The following is a 16,200-nucleotide window of genomic DNA, read 5'->3' on the forward strand; positions in this document are numbered from 1 at the left end:
TGCAGGGGAAAGGGCCTGAGTAATACATAGATAAATTTAAAGTCAAAATCCATTCACATTTAAAAATTTTTTTTTTACACGTCCTGCATGGAATAGTAAACAAAAGTAAAAATTTTACCATCTTAAAATCAAATTCCCAAGAAGCAAACTCTGAAATCAGGTTATGTGGGGAGAAGGTATACTGAGGCATAATTTCAGGAGCACGTGTGTCAGAGTGAGGAGAGGCAGAGAGAGACTTGGGACTGTGATGCTGTAACAATAAAGGCTACTACTGATTAGGAGATCTGAGTCCAGGATGACCCTTCAGAGTTGCCCTAAATGGTGAGCTGGGCCTTTGTGTCCTTGCATTGACCTGAGGAGGGCAGAGCCTTGGGTCAGGCAGATACTTACAGCAGAGGGAAATTTGTGTGGAGGAACTAGGCTGTGATCTGTGAGAAGGTAATTCTCTTGGCTGCTGGAAGAATGCATGTCTCCATCCTGAAAGTAATGTGGGGGCATTTGTACGGTACCCCATGGCATCCACCGCCATCCATCCTTATGCTGCTCTGATCTACCTGCTTTATATAAAAGGTTAATCCCATCTGGAAACTTGCAGAATGTTGTTTGTTCTTTTCCTGGAGAAACGTTCAAGGGGAAGGTTAGTGGAACGAACTACAGCCCCTACAGCCCCTTACACTGCAGCTCGTGTCTGGGCCATGACAGATATTCGTCACCTCCCTCCCCTATTACCCTTCTAGATTCCTCTCACTTTAAAGAGCTCCTCTGAATTTCTTGGTGGCTAAAGCTTTAGGGTGACCCAAACACTCATCACTAAATCCCTTCATGCTATGTAATTCTCAATCTGTGACTGCTGTACCTGTCACTTAACATCAAAAATCACAGAGAAATACCAAGAGATGCCAAATGCATTCTTCACTGCTACTTTTCCCAACTTTATCTCCTCCTGATTATCGTGGTCAATTGTTCATACCAGAATGTGACTTCTTTCCTTACATGATTGTCTCATGGCACAAGGAGCCAAAGTAGGCAAAAGGCAGGGCTTAAAGTTTAGTGGTTCTTTTGCTATTTCCCAGTAGAAGAATTTTCCTTCTTGGAACCAAGATATCTAGATGTTCATATCTTAGATTTTGGGGGATAGAAAGCACAAATTCCCAAATGAGTCACCAGAAATGATGGTAAGAAAAGTCACTCCAAGTTGAACCTTACGTGCTCAGACTTACATATTCTACCTCTTGAGGACACAACACTGTAAAATGATTATTGATTTAGACTGTACACTACATCCTGGAGAATGGTGCTCCATTCTCCCAGCCACTGTCTCCAAGCAGATATTTCAATTATTGTCTTCAGTGGCCTTTTTATTTGCATTCTGTGGAGCGTGGTAAATTTTAGGGCCAGTGGTTCCCATGATGAAGTACCCACATGTTGATATAGATTTACACTGAGCGAGAGGCAATGGTGCAATAAAGGTGACAACAGGGGGGCTTGGGGCACCTGCTCCTGCAGCCTAATCTCGTCCTCTTGTACTAGATATACCTATAACTGGGTATATTAATTTTTATGTTTATTACTGCTGAGCCTGTGCAATCTAATGACTTGAGTTGTCTGAGAGACTTCAGCTCATGATGTGTGGTTCTAGACATGTAGCCATGTGATATCTGATAGCCAACTGCGATTCCTGTACCAGAACCTTGTAGCATTCTGGCAGATGTTTTTTAAAAGTAGTGTATAATTCTTTGTTATAGATGATAGGAATTTCTTCCAGTATCGTAGGGGTCTGTGTTGTTCTTTTATTGGGGATTTCGCTAAACTCTACCAAAGGGTCACACCCTTTGTCACCACAGATGCCCTATTATAGAGTTTCCTAGGTCACATGGCCCAAGCAGTAGGGCTGATTACAGCATGGCGTAGATGTGTTGCAGGGCCCTTTCCTGCTCAGAGCTCAAATCAGAAGGTAAATTTTCCATGTCACATGGTAAAAGGGACAAAACAGTATTCCAAGTGTGGAGCATCCTGACTCCAGAACCTAAAGGTGCCTGCTAGGAATTGTGCTCCCTTTTTAGTAGTGGGAGATATGAGAGACTTAAAACATAAGTTGTCCTTTATTTTGGAGGGGAAATCTGGGCATGTCCCAGACCACAGGACTCTCCAAAACCTCACCAATGTGGAAGGCCCTTGAATTCTCAGAGTGTTCATCTCACATCTTCTACAGTGTTTGCACATTACAAGTCCACTAATAGACCCACCCTTTCTTACCCCTCTCTTTTGAATAATATAATATTATTGAAGTTGTAAACCAATGGGAATTTCTGTAGAACGTTTAGGAGCTCCAGGTCCCTTGAAATTATAGTATGACTGACAGAGAAAGAGGGAGTTAACGTAGCTCTGGGAATAATCTGTGAATATAAACTACTTTGAACTTCCCTCATGATAGAGATGGAAAAGAACACCTTCACCTGGTAATTGCTACATATACATTCCTGAGACCTTATTAATTGCTCTAATAAAGATATTATATCTAGCACAGTAGCTATAGTTGGGGCTACTCTATGCTTTTGCAGAGTTTGCAATAATACAGTATAATCCTCCAGAACCCAGCTGATTTAGAAGTGCCAGATAAATTCTTTTATAAATGATGAGTTAAATGGGTATGTAATGAGGTTCATTACCTCTGCATTGTTTAGATATTCAAAAGTGTCATTAATTTTTGCCTTCAGATGAGGTTTTTTGGAAAATTTTACTTACTCTCTTAGCTGGGCAGATTCAGATGTTTCTGCTTGACCTCTCCTGTATTGTAGCTATTACCCACAGGCTGAGGAACACATGTGGCAGTTCTGGCAATAACTGGGAATATCCATTCCAATTATACATACTGCTGAAATAACCATCAAATGGGTTCATGGACTCAGAAATGTAGGTACTTAGATAGATTCAATTTATCATCTGTTCTAATATGCGTCCACTCTAAGCGGAGTGCCATGGTGACGCTGAGTCCACAGGTTATCAGTGTCAACCTGGTCTCTGTTTCCCAGCAGTTCCTGAAATATCTGTGTATTCCCATTTCTCTAGTGTATTTTTTATTCAAGTGAATGGACATAGATCTCCTTGTGGGAGGATTGGATGAATCATAACGGTATGCACTGGTTGTATTACAGTTTCCTTTCTCTTGCAAACTTGGTCTTTCCATCAGTCAGTGCTATATCAGGTTTGAAGACTGGCTCAAGTCCAAAATCTGAGAAAGGATAATTATTTTTTTATTGTACCAGCTGCCCTCTACCTCCACACCATCCATAATTTATTATTTTGATTATATAGATTGAGAAATAGCATTTTTGGCTGTCTCCGTGACATTTTGATTTTAGTAACCATCTTTATATCTCTTCACACATCTGTCTCCACTGGCTGCCACTCTGACCTTGCTGTTCTTATTGATTATGCTTCACCACCAGAACCTAATATGTTCAGATTTTATCACCCTCTCTTACTATCAGGGAGTCAGTGTCTGTAGCATTATCGTCCCTTTTAAGCCACAGAACACAGAAGACATTAACTATTTATCTTCTCAGAATCGTTGGTGCCCTTCTCAACAGGATATTCTTTTTTCTTTTTTTTTTTTCATATTTGTATTTACCTTTATTCTCTAGGAGCAAACTATTATTTTTTAAAATTTTTATTGGAGTATAGTTGATTTACAACGTTGTGTTAGTTTCAGGTGTACAGCAAAGTGAATCAATAGGATATTCTTTATTGTTTTCATAAACAATATTTTCTAGTTCCTCCTAGAGAATATAGTTAGCTAGTGGCTTCTTTGAACTTCATAGTCTATCCACCCTTGCTTGTCACTTCTCTGAGCTATTTTATCCTGACCTCCACCATTTTCCATGGTAACTCTTGCATTTTTACTTCATTTGGGGAAAGCCATTGATTTTTCCAAGCATCTAGGAGTCAAATTAGCCACTGTTAGCACTATCTCCTTGGTGGATGCAGGGTGTTAAATCCTGTATTAAAAGAGAGCAATTCCATATCAATGAATTCTTTCTTATCCAAATTTGTATTCCATCCCCCATATTCCAGCTCTCAAGATCTTATCCATTTATATTCTCCTAGTACACATTGGCTGGGTCCTACAGCTCCTTTAGTTTATAGTGCCTTTTCTTACTTAATAGGCCCAGCAGTTCCTGGCTCTGTTACATTTTGATTTGACCTTAGTTATGGGGCTGGTGGCCAGCACTGAAGGTGGCTGTAAATCCAGAGAGGAGTGCCACCTGACTTGCAAGACAGAAAGAAGCTTCTGAATTGTCTTTAAGCAAGAAGGGAGTGCTAATCTTATTAGGCACAAACAGATGGGCTATTTCTGCTGCCCAGAGAGTTTAGAAAATCTGAGTTTTCAAGTTCTTGAGCATATCAACCCTTATACAGGTTAGAAAGTTTGAGTCACCTAGAATCCATGTACATGGTCTGCATTTCATATAATTCTATTTTAATGATTTCAAAGAAGTAATTTAATTCCTATTCAAAAACAAATTTAAAATTGTGAATGAATTTTATCGATTACATGTATATCCATTTATAACCATTTAAAATTTGTTGCCTGCTAAATAAATGCATTTATTGCATGTAAGCATGTTTTAATCTAGCTTCACTTATTTGTTTAATTATGCATACATAAAGTTTTATTTTACTACTTTTTGTCATAAGTACAAATTACCTAATTTCAAAAGTAAATAAAACAGGTTTAGCAATATATCTGACTATAGTAGCCAGCCTTCAAAATGGCCCCATGATCCCCCTACCTCCTGGTATCCATAGTCTTGTACAGTATTCTCCCACACTGTACATATAGTATATACTTTCATAATACTTTATTACTTTTGCACTCAGGTTATAAAAACTGTGGTTTCCATCTGGGGATCTTTCCCTCCCTCTCCCTCTCTCTGGAGGAAGCAAACTGCCATGTTTTAAGAGGCCTTATAGAGAGGCTGACAGGAGGAAGAGCTGAACTCTCTGGTGAATAGCCATGTGGGAACGTGTTGCCTTGCCAACAGACATGTGAGTGGGCTTACAAGTAGGTTCTCCTGTCCCAGGCCGCTTTTAGGATGACTGCAGCACTGGTGCGTAGTTTGAGTGAAATCACATGCAGAATCATGAGGCAGAATTCAGCTAAGCCATTCCCACGTTCCTGATCCTCAGAAACTGTGAGAGATAATAAATGTTTATTATTTTAAGCTGCTAAATTGTGGGGTAATTTGTTATGCAGCAACAGATAACAAATATATCCATCAAACATTTTAACTAATGGGAATTATGCAAATTCATACCTTTTAAAAATCAAGCTACTATATCACTCAGATATCAGGACAACATAAAAAACATTTTTAATGCATCTAACTAATGTGTTCCAAAATTGTTCCCTATTTATATGCAAATATATATTGAATGATAATTCATTTTCACTTCTAAAAAAAATCTATGGATTTATTAGAAAAACAGCTAGAACCCAATTATCAATAAGAGAGACAGATGTATTTATAAGAATAAGCATATACATTTAAAAACTATTCAGCCTCAAATTAAAAAAAAAGCTAGCTAAAGTAAACTTACAGACTCAAAGCCACTTTCCATCCTAAAAGTAGTTCAAAATTTAAGATCACAAGATATAGGCCCTTCCCCTCCAGCAGGTGCAAACTGTTATTCTCTGCCTCACTTGTCCAAAATGTTTGTAAAGAAAAGATAATAAAGTTGGAGAAATATTAATTTTCTGTGTAAGAAAAATGAGAATATGGAAGAAGAATTCAGCTTCTGCTCTAGCAGCTCTCAGCCAGAGTCACATTTAAAACAGTGGGTGAATGGCTTCTTTCCTCCCCAGCAAGCAGAAGTGTTCCAGTCCACAGAGGAGGTCCTCCATCCTCACGAAAGCTTAAAGGGCTTTGCTACCAGTTAACTCTGTGTTATCACGAGAGAGAACTTTTTAGTTATCTGTTTTTCTAATGAGGGAGTAAATTCTGTTTTATAAATAACTATAGTTAAATAAGATGAAAAACTAAGATGTTGATTCCTTTTTTCTTTGTATTATTATTGGGGTGGGGGAAGCAGTGGGTCAAAACAATAATGGGACCATTTCTTACCTCACAAGAAGAGAAATTAATGCATGTTTATATGGATGTACATGTGCCCGTGGTAATATTTCTAATTTTATTGACTTCCCCTCTTTTGTTCAAAGTATAAATGATTCTTCTCTAATAAAGCCAAGAACTAAGGAGGAGAATATTTATCCTCTGGGTTTAGCATTTCATCCAAATTCTAGGTATAGCTGCTGTGATAATTAATAGAGTTAGGAAACTATCACTACCCCATTTGCACCCATGAGTCTTCTCCTCCACCTGCACACACAGAATAGAGGTTCATATCATAACTTTAGGTAATTTTCTGAGGAGAAGAGAACATTTAAATCAGAACAGTGTGAAATAAGTCATGGCGGTGTCATCAGAGTGAAGTTTTCTAACAGAGATATAAGAAGTCATTTGAAAGGTTCAAATTTAATTCATTAATAAAACTAAAGAGGAGAGGAGGATAAAGAGCTCTGTTGGAAATGATGAGAAAGGAAAGCACAGAGAGGTATTCTGGGGCAAAAGCCATGAAGAGAGTGGCATTATTTTGTAGATAGACAAATATAGAACTATACAGCTTTAAGCTATGCAAAATTAAGAAATGAGAGAGAGGAGAATATTTTTAAATATATGTTATTGATTTGAGCTAAAGAATTTATTATGAATTACTCTTGAGGGTTTGCTATGTATTTTAGAGTGCAGAATGATCAAGCCAGGTAACTGGGGAACTCTCCAGGAATAGAAATTGGCTGCATATATTAAACATCACGCCTCTGTAATTTTAGGAAGCTCTCCAAAAAAGCTCATCAATCTTACAGTACATGGAATCTTGAGCAGTGATTGTGTTAGACTGCTTTGCATGGAATTCTTGGCAATAAATAGCTATGGGTTATTGGGCAGCTTGTCAACCACATATCATATATTTGTTCTTCTAGGAAGGGAAACTTATTTCCCAATGGAGAAGTGAAATCTACAGCAGGGCCTCATTTTGGAATAAAATAGAACACTATGGGGCAAGATCTGAGTTTCTTATTTGCCCTCTGAGATGTCAGTTTCTTTTATTGAATTGGCTACATTTTTCTTCTTTTTAATTGTACAGTTTTTCTTATTTCTAATCTTATATACTTTAAATTAAACTGGAAAATTCACTTTTTTCACGTAGAGTGAGATTAAATTACTGTGAACTGCAATGAGGGAGTAGGTGGCTGGAAATAAGCCAGGATTCAAGGAAAAGGAGTGTGAATGTGAACTCTGTGTGTCTCCCATCTTAGCCTTGCTCCGTTGCTGACAGGATCAGAGAGGTGTGGCGAGCAAAAAGCCACTGTGGAAGCAAGAAACCAAGCACTGAGAAAAATGGATCAATAGAATCCGTTTTTAACTAAACAGGTTAGAAAAGCAGTCATTCATAGCAAGCTATTAAATGATGTGGAAACCATTTGAACTATAAGAAGGCTTAAAGTTCAGGAAAGCAGAGTTGAAAATAATATTGAAGGTGCTTGAAGAAATGTAGCAAGTGAGATAAAACATTTAGAAAATATAAGATAAGCCTCTGTGCATGAAGCTGTTATTGATACTTAGTTTTGTAATTCTACCTTCTTACAGGAGCACTATGTAAAACAATCTTGCTTTTAAGCAAACTGAGTAATTAAGAGTTAATGACTCAGTGTGGGATAGATGGCTCCATGTACCTTTTACTGGCTATCAGGTTATTCTCATATGTTCCTCCCTAAAACGATTAGTGACGTCATGATACCAAGATGATTCTTCTAGAATTATACTTTATTGAACTCTTATCCGCCTTCACTTTCACCTTCACCTTTACCCTAGTTTGCCACTCACTTCTGTCTTACCCTTGTTGCTCTCAAAATTTCAGCCCTTCACTATCTCTATTCTTCGAAGCCCTCTCTCTGATCATCACCTCCTTTTGATTTGCCAGGATGCCTTTGATGTGCTCCTGTCGGCTTTCTGCTGTCCCTCAACCCATCGACATCCTTTCTTCTAACCTTAAGTTTTAAGCCCATGATCAATCATTGTAAAACTATCTTACTTACACCTCAACTTCCCTGCCTCTCTCATTCCTCAACACACTCACTTGACAAAACCACAACCCTGTTGAAATCCAACTCTCTGCCTGCCTCATCCTTGCATCTAGAGCTTAATGTAGCTGTGGGAAAACATACAACCACAATGACTCTTTGCACTTGAAATTCTTGATCTTAAACCTTATGTTGACTTTAATGCTGTCCTGCAATCATTCTATATTCCCCTCACTCACTCACTGGCCCACTCTCCTAGATGACTCTGATACCTGCTCTTCTCTTTAATACCTCCTCCACCATCCTCAACCTTATCATGATTAATAATGCACAAAATTAAGTAATCAAACTATCATTTCTGCAGGCTCCTCCAACATCTAACCAGAGAGGAAACCATGCTTTTCTTCTTGCTATAGATTAGCTGTTTACATTCCTGTCAAAAGCTAATATTTACACTTGTAACCTTGATCACACCTGCTCAAGAACATTGCTCTAGCAATTTCTCTCCATCTTATATCCTCATTTTTCACTTCTCTACTAAATTGTTTCTTTAGTCTCTCCATCTTACTTATATCCTCATTTTTCACTTCTCTACTAAATCGTTTCTTTAGAATAGTCAACTATTCTCTATGAGTCATACAAAATGATGTTATTTCTCCCATTCAAAACAATTCTCCCATTAAAAACAAACATCTTGACCCCACTTCCCTGGATACCTACTACCCCAATTTTTGGTTCTCTTCACAGTAAAATAAGGTGATATTTTACTGTAGCTTCTATTCTTCCTCCAATTTTCTCTTGACTCTATGTGATTCAGTCTTCCACTCTCATCTCTTCACTGAAACTGCTTTTTCACTGTCACCAGTGAACTCTAGTGCTACTAAATACAAGATTTAGTGCTCAATAGTCATATGTGACATGTTGATAACTCTTTTCCCTTGACAAACTATCTTCCTTAGGCCTCCAGAGCGACCATGGTGTTGTGATCATTGTTGTCTGATTTCCATCTTATTCATTTTTTACTATAGCTCAGTCTCCATGGTGATTCCTCTGTTCTTCCAATTTCATAATGAACCAGTTTGGGAGCCCCATTTCTTAACTATCTATACTCCCTTGGTAATCCCATATAATCTTATGTCTGCAAAGTCTGTTATAATGACATGAATACATCTATTTGCTAATTCCCAAATATACCCAGACCTCTATTTCCAAATTCATAGATACATCAGCCTACCTGATAATTCCACCTCTAAAACTTAAATATATTTAAAATTGAACACTTGATCATCACTCCCCATTCCAAAAGGGGGAAAAAAAAACTGTTCTACCCATATTCTTTCCCATCTATCTTAGTTGATAGTAACTTAATACTTCTAGTTGCTGGGGACCAGCACTTGGAGTTACCCTTAATTTCTCTTTCTTTGTCTCAAAACCAGTCTGTCAAAATTTCCTGTTGTCTCTACTTTCAAATAAATCCTTAATCTGACACTGTCTCCCCACCTACCCTATTACTACCCTGACCCACCTCACTGTGATCTTTTACTTGATTCTGCAATAGCCTCCTATCTTGTGTCTATGATTCCATCCCTGCCATGCACACCCCCTTAAAGTTTATTCTCCAATATTTGTCAGATTGACCAGGTAAATCATGTCATTCTTACCTTCAAATGTGTCAAAGTTTCCTTGCTGCTCTTTGAGAAAACTATTAAGATCATACCATGGTCTGCAAGCCTTTACATTATTGACTCCCTTTAATCGTCTGTCCTGCTTCTCCCACTACAATCTCTCTCGTTCTTGCCACTGGGTCCACAGTGATTTTTTACAATTCCTCAGACACTCCAGACAAACCCCTCACTTCGTCATGACTATTTTCTTTGTCTGAAACTTCCCCCTCTAGATAGCTATATGGCTTTACTCCTTGCATCCTTCTAGTCTTTGATTAGAAGTCCCCACCTCAAAGAAGCTATTAAAGATTAAAGAGACTGCATGGAAGAATCACATTTGCAGAAAACAGTGTTTTCATATTGCTGTTAATTCCATTTTGCTTTCTCTTAGAGGCCATTTGAGGAAACTTTGAGATCAGAGAGTGAAAACATTGTGTTGCCAGTAATCAGGATAAAGAAAGCTGAAAAGCTACCTGCTCGTCTGAATGAATTTGTACCATTTTTCATACATGGAAATCCTTGCTTTCGTGCTGCCTCTACTCACCCTTCAAGTTTGATAGGTTTCTAAGTACTCAGTCATTGTTACTGTGTCTGAGGCTGACCTGGGCATTCTGGCTTGACTCCTTTATGTTTCCGTGATCCGTCTTCCTCTTCGACAGTGCCTGTGCTTATAGATTTTAGTCACTTGTTCCCTGTCCCAGGATATGTTTTCAGATTGAGATCCAGCTACATATCAAGGCAAGACTGCCAACACACCATTCCCTTGCTTGGGACCGCTAACAGATTTAGTTCATCTCTTAGTTTCTCCTCTAACAGTCCCTATCTCTAAGTAGTAAAACCAGTGAGTCTTTTACAGACATTTATGAGCCGACTGACTCCTTTCTCTTCCCAATACAACTGCAGCATTGCCTTTCAACATTCAAGCATAGGCTCTCTGGAAAATCTACTCTAGTGATTCCTAATAATTATAGATGATGAGCCCTTAACTATATATTGACCCCTATAATGAAAAAGGAATTTATGTAAAATAATAAATAATTGCTTTACTTCATTGTTTTACCACAGAAAAGTGTTCCTTCACAATATGCCAACTGAATGTTATAAAACCTGTGATTTAATTTAAAATAACAGCAATCAGGACAGCACAATATAAAAACCGTGGGTTGATGTAAGCTATACTCTAAGGCCAGTTATATTCAGAGCTGGTCAGCTGGTAAAATTTGTCTATTTTTGATCAGCCCCATAAATGTTGGAAACTGGCTCTCTCTCTGTTGAAATTTATGGTAGCTGACAGACGTAAAATGGCTAAAATATTCTCTAGATGAATAACGTACTTGCATGAACAAGCATGCATCTAGGGAGGCCAGTAGGAAAAAAAGCAAAAATTTGATCCATAAAAGATCCTACATCTAGAAATTGAAATGCAGAATTTTGGTTTGCCAAATGCCAATAATCAAGATCACAGAATCCCACTTCTGGAATCTTGTCAGGTGTGCCTCTGCTATCAGTTTCATGAAAGTTATGTTCAGGTAGCCGAACCACCAAAGAGATGTGATTTCCTAATTTAGAACACAGGTTATGACTATCTGTGACTCTTAAGATAAATCTATCTCATAAGTGTCTGTCTATATGATGAAATTCGGTCTGAGAACTATTTTCATTATAACTTGATAGCAAGGTTGTAGGGACACATTAAACTATATCCATTTCAAATAATTTTTAGTTATCTACCAATAAACGATACTAAGAGTTCTTCATGTCAAACTGGCTTAGTTTAGTTTACCTTTAATCAAAGAGGATGAAGTTGAGTAAAAATGATTTATAAGAAGGAGATAAGAATTCCAGGCCTGAGGAAGAGTACAAGTATAAAGAAATTTATAATAAGATAAATAATCACAGTTCACATGGAAAAGCTTACTTCATACGGTGGTAGTTTGGATGAATGGAATCTTTTATTCAGTATAATTCAGTAGGTTTTAAGTTAATCTAATTTAGAATTAGGTTATGAAAACATATGTATTTTTTGTTACTAGCCAAGATTGGGAAAGCTAGATTTTTTTTTTTTTACTAAAGGACAAGAGTGTTGAATAAAAATTATGTATATAATTAGAAATGTTAAGCTTAGCATGCCATAATGACAGGAAAGTGGAGTATTTGAACACCTGTTGCATAATGCTCATTTATTTTCCCTAATCACAGGGGTCATTTGAAGGATGTCATCTGTTCTTCAGACAGGAAGATCAGAGAATTGTCCCCCTGTTTTTTTGCTATATTTTCAGAAGTAGAGCAGTCTGGAAATCTGCCTTTTAGTAGGGGAAAAAATCTTAGAAAAGAGGAAGTAGTGGAAAATTATCTTCAGTAATGTTTAAAAGAAAGGATTCCTGAAAAGTAGCAAATGTAATAAGAGTAATTCCCTTTGTGCTTCCTTAAATGATTGTCACAATTACAGATAGTTCTGATCTCTTTTCTTCCAACTTCTTGAACTGACAGGGCAAAATCTAAGGATTTCATGATTTGATATCAGAGGATAAAATATTTCTTTCATCTGATGAGTCAATCTCAATATTTCCTTGAAAAGAGGAAAAGTGAGCTGAGGTTGGAAAGTACAAATACAATCAAAGGCTACACAAAATGAGGGGAAGAATTAAGTCTACTTTATGGCCCTTATACCTGCTATGAGAAATATCTGACTTGTATGAAATAGTCATTGAGAATGAGTTAAGAAAGAAAACAACAAATGCAGTGACAAATATATGCCTCATTTTAAATTATATTCTACAGATTCAGTCATAATATATATATATATATACTCACCACCCTCCCCCAAGAGTCTTGAAATAGTTTATGTCAAAATTTTGTAATATTAAGAAAATTTCCATCATATGCTATAGTCATTATTCTATTCAATGCAGCTTCCACTTTCCTTATTTTGATACATTTTTTTCATGTTTCAAGTACACACTTTGTCTAATCATCCAGTTTGTAAATTTTTCTATTCTGGAAGATCTTGCACAAATTAAATCTGAGAAAAAAATTTGTATGCAATTCCGAGTAGCCTTATTTATGCTTTTTAAATAGGTATAGATTTTCCGACCTATATACAATTGGTGGTTTTGATCTTGAATACATACCACACCAGGTCTAGGCAAAACAGTAAGTCTGTTCTTTAACTCCATGTTATTTATTTTTTTGTACTACCAATTTAGTACTACTTGGTCTATTTTGAGCGAAAGATATCCAGTTTTACCTTATACAGATTTTTTCCTGTAATTTTCTTACTTTAGGATGCTTTTATATCTGTACTGAGCCTCATCATTGTTTTTAAATGTTAGAAATTGAGGCTAACTATGTGAACACGGAAGTAAAATTCATGTAATCTCTTAGAACCTCAGTTTTCTCACCTGAAATGTAGTAAAGCTCATGAGTAGCCATAGACTATGTAATTTAATCTTAGTTTTATACCTATAAAAAGAGTTCTAGCCCTGCTTAAATTTTTATTAGGCCAAGGATACGCTGCTTTAGAGTTTGCATCCACATTGTTAATATATATAACATGCTCTGGCAGTGAGACTCTGCTTCGGAAGAGGGCAAAGATGAACAAATTGAAAGCTAAAGATCTATCCATTGTGATATCTGTGTTTTTACCTTCCACATTCATTTTGTATATACAATATACAATATTGTATATACAACATTGGTTTATATATACAATGAATTGCGTTGTGTTTCCATGCATAATGCAAAAACTGTTTGTATCCGAAGTATTTTGTGAGCATTAAGAAATACTTTACCTGCAGTTGAATATGGTTAAAATAACAACAATAACATCAAAAATAATGATACTTATATAACATCTACTAAATGCCAGACACTGCACTGAATTTATGTTTCCAATATGAGGAAGGTGTAATTATTTTACCCATATTTATATTAGAGAAAACTGAAGCACCAAGATGTTATGTGACTTTTCTACACTCACCCAGTCTGGAAGTAACAGGGTTGGGATTCACTTCCAGCCACTTTAGCTCCAGACTCCACGTTTTAAATAACGAGTAAATTGTGAGTTCTGAAGAAGGAAAAAGCAGCCTGAAACTAAAAGAGTAAAAAGTCTGCTCAATACAGAGACAGTAAAAATCAGCCCTGCAATTAATCAGACTGGATAACAGACATTGGTAAAAGCAGCTGCGAAGTTTCATAGGAAATAATACTTCTCCCATTGCAGCTATGTAGTGTCAAAATGACTTTCCTTTTTGAGACGACTATTTCCCTGCTTCACTAGTCTCACCTTCTGAGTCAAGGTCAGTGTGATACATGGTTTTTAGCCTCTGTCTCCTCACAACAGCAACCAGGCTTGAACTCAAAACTACTTACTGCCCCCTTACAAACTGCAGTCAATTCAGAGCTGATCTTTCCTGTCCTAGCTCCTCCTTAGAATCCATCATGGCGAGTCCCGAACTTACCAGAAACCCTTCATACCCCTGCCCCCTTACATGGATACTACAAGGACCTGCAGCATGCAGTCTCCTTTGATGCCACAAATCAATAAAATATTTTTCTAGACTGCAGGTGTGTCCCTAGTGGTCTTCGTCAGAGGGGCTCTAGTAGTCCAACATTATAGAACCTGATAACAAATGCACAGCCATCTCATAAATATGATGGGTTATTTTGTATTGTTTTCTAATATTTTCCTTATCTCCCTGAAGTTTCACACATACTGAATACACTTTGGTTTTTCTCCATAAAATTTACTTAGTATTTGTGTTTACTAAAAATCCAGTGTGGCTCTTTTAGAACCTATATTCCTCTAAGAGTAAACATGATCAAGTTATTTAATCTTATTAAGGTGCAGTTACTTATCTGTAAAAGTGGAATAATGGAATCCATTTCTCAAAGGATTTTGTAAGAATTAAGTGGCATAGTGCATCTAAATGGACAGAGCCTAAATAAATTACAATAAGCAGTGAATAAATAGTTATTGTTTACATATAACATTATTTACTTTTAACTGACATTGTTCTAAAACTGATTTGCAATAGGACAGCTATATAGATATAGAAATAGATATATTTTTGTGGATATATAGGTAAATAATAGATAGATATAGGTAGATAATGCAGTTGTCCCTCTGTATCCACAGGGGATTGTTAATAATCTTCCTCGGACATCAAATTCCAAGGATGCTCAGGTCCTTTATATAAAATGGCATAGTATTTGTGTATAACCTACACAAATCCTCCTGTATATGGAAAATTCAAGTTTTGCTTTTTGGAACTTTCTGGAATTTTTTTTCCAAATATTTTTGATCAACAGTTAGTTAAGTCCATGGATGTGGAACCTGTAGATTTGGAGGGCCAACTGTATTATAAAAGAGAAAATATTAGGACAGTTATCCTACTGTGTTAAGTATAGACAGTAATATAAATACAGAAAAAAATCTTCATTCAGAAATGCATCTTATAAGATTACATTCAGTTGATCAGAAAGAAGGTTATATATTCAAATGTCCTTTCAGCTTATTTTTACCTTTTTTGTGTTTTATGCAATTTGTTCAGAGTACTTCCAAATTCCAACATTTAGGAAAAAATGGTATATACTTTGAAACATTTTATTACATGAACTCATTCATTTATTCACTCATCAAATCCTTACTGGGTCTGATTGTAAGGTGAGGTTAGCTGTGAAAGAGTTTTTTTGGATTTGTTTCCTACACTAATACCGCATTTTGTTTAGGAAAGTTGTTTTCAAAGTAAGTCATTGGATAAACCTGTATTTTTTTATTCCTATGAAATATATATTCCTCTGGCTTCTCATGGGCTAAAAAAGGGAACCTGGCTATACAGGTGGAGATTCATTTTCATTTATATCACCTATTGAGGGTCGCACATAATTTATTAAAAATAGGTCTGTTGAATGAAGAGTTTTAAAAACATTGAGTTAAGGTATAAAAGATATAATATCCATAACATTTTGCCAACAAAAATATAAATTTCGGGATAATTTTTGAAAACAAAAAATTATTTAGAGTTCCATTAATAAAAATTAAATAACAAATCCGTATTAGATTGGTATTTTCAATAACTTCTTCAAAGTTAATTATCTAGAAAGGAATAGACATGGAAACTATCAGTATTTTCCAGAATTACTTAACACATTCCTATTTGTCTCATCATCAAACTGCAAAACCACGTTATTTTGCACACTAAAATTTCCCATAAAATTAAATGTTCATAATGGAAAAATTATATTTTGGGGAGAGAATGGAATCGATTTGAATGAGCATTTAATTTTGGCTACATATTTTCTCTTAGGTAAATTTCAAACTTTCTCTCCCTCTCTCACCCTTATGCACACACACACACACACACACACACACACACACACACACACACACAC

The sequence above is a fragment of the Monodon monoceros genome, unplaced genomic scaffold (genome assembly GCF_005190385.1).
Source record: "Monodon monoceros isolate NGI ecotype Baffin Bay Population unplaced genomic scaffold, NGI_Narwhal_1 Super_Scaffold_8, whole genome shotgun sequence".
Taxonomy (NCBI): Eukaryota; Metazoa; Chordata; class Mammalia; order Artiodactyla; family Monodontidae; genus Monodon; species Monodon monoceros.